This window comes from Trypanosoma equiperdum (assembly GCF_001457755.1).
Source record: "Trypanosoma equiperdum strain OVI genome assembly, contig: ctg_1758, whole genome shotgun sequence".
Classification (NCBI taxonomy): Eukaryota; Euglenozoa; class Kinetoplastea; order Trypanosomatida; family Trypanosomatidae; genus Trypanosoma; species Trypanosoma equiperdum.
The window spans coordinates 12395-14346 of record NW_027123791.1 but is presented as its reverse complement, the minus strand read 5'-3'; positions in this window follow the sequence as shown (position 1 = coordinate 14346).

The window sequence follows — 1952 nt, the reverse complement described above, 5'->3', positions numbered from 1 at the left end:
CTGTTTTGTCCTTTTCACAAGCGGTTTTATCTCTGTGTGCTGCACACCCAGCTGAAGCTGTTGCTCCTGAAGCTTCATCGCCTGTTTCTGCTGCTGTGGTTGGCGCTCCTGGTTTAGGTTTGCATTCTATTTTTTTTGCATCATAGTCGCAGTGCTCAGCCGGGCATTCTGCTTCTGTTTTGTTTTGCGGTTTGCATGTGACGGTGCTGGCTGCTACAGGAAGTGCTGTTGCTGGTGTCGCATAGTTTACGAATGCAAGCTCATCTGCGAGCTGCAGCGCTCGATTAAGCTGTTTGTTAATGCTGGTGGTTGCTTGCTGGTCCGCTTCATTGCGTTTGTCTCCTTCTTCTAACTGTGTCGCGAGTTTTTTAAGTGTCGTTATCCACTGTGCGGTGTCTTCTGCCCCCTTTTTGTCCGTTTTGTAGCTAGCTAATTTGACACATATGCTGGCCGTTTTTGCCCCTGAGCAGCCGCCGGTGTTGTGGGCTCCTAGATAGCCGTCAGTCGATTGTATTGTTATGAGGTTTTCAATGGCTTTGATGGCTGTTAAGAGGTCGGTTCCCCTGAGCGGTCCGGCAGCTTGGTTACCGCAGTTATCTAATAACTTTTTTCCGTTGGTCCCAGCTGTTGCGCCTGCTCCGCTGTTCCACGCTGCGCCCGCATCTTGACCGTGCGTGCAAACTTCTGGCTCTCCTGAGTTTTGCTCCTTGTAGCATAGGCACACTATGAACCCGGCTACGGTTATCGGTCCGTCTGTGGCTGCTGCCGTGGTGCAGTGTGTTGCTCTCGCCGTCCCTGTTTTTGCGCTTCTGAGCATTTTGCCGTGGGCGGATGCCGACGTTGCCGCCGTTTGACCTTCGCCATAAACTGCGTCGGTTACTGTTTTTCTGACGCTTGCCGGTGTCAGTGCTTCGGCTTCTGGGTGGACGGTTGGAAGGGACTGAACAGATGCTCTTGCACTCAATGTCATTGCGTGTAGTGCCGCTCGTGCTAAACCTAGATTGCTTTTGGAAATTTCTGAGTAGTTGGCTTGCTTGATATCCGCGTCGTTGGCATTTGCTTTTAGCTCTCGCGCCGCCTTCAGCCAATCCGACCACAGCGCATTCCAGTGGTTATGTTTTATTCCGGCTTTATCTGGTGTGTCGTGCCAGGTTTTGCCTTTTCCTCCTTCGCTGAACATCCTTTGCCAAGATTCGGCACTTAAGCTCATGTTAAGCTTCTGAAGTCTATGATAAGCCGCTTCGGCATTGCTAGTCAGGGTCTGTAGTTGGATCTCTGAGGTCGCGATTTGTACTAATCTGCAGAGGGCTGCGTGCTCAAGTTTGTTTTTGCCTTGTTTCACTCTTGCTGCCTCGGTTAACAGTGCTGCGGTAACCATAAGAGACATAAATGCCTTTAATAGTTTGCTGTGAATCATCGGTCTTCGCGAAAGAAAGTAGGCCTCCACAGAAAACGAATTGAATTCAAAAAAGTAAAGCAAAATTCTTATATCCTCTGATCAAAAGTCAAACTTTTTATTTAATAAACTATAGAAAAATTAAGAAATAAATACAATTAAACGTTCTCTCATCAAAGAAACTTTCTTTACAAAAAATACAATACCAGAAAAAGAAACCTTACGGTTTTTGCTCACATAAAGCAATGATTGTTCCATAATGATTTCATATCGATAGATATAAATAGCTGAATAATTATAAAATGTAAATTATCACTCTAATTGCTTGCGTTTTTCATATGTTACACTTGAGAAAAGGTTAATTTCACCATATAAATCCACACTAGACATAACAAAAATTTGATCTAAATTTTATTTTTCGACATGTTAACACTATTACTTCATCTATACTGCTCCATATCTATTGTACATATTCGTGTATTGTACAAATACGGTACATCGCATCTTGAAAATACCGCGCCTATTTCTCTTCCCGAAGTTTCAAGAATAATGCCTC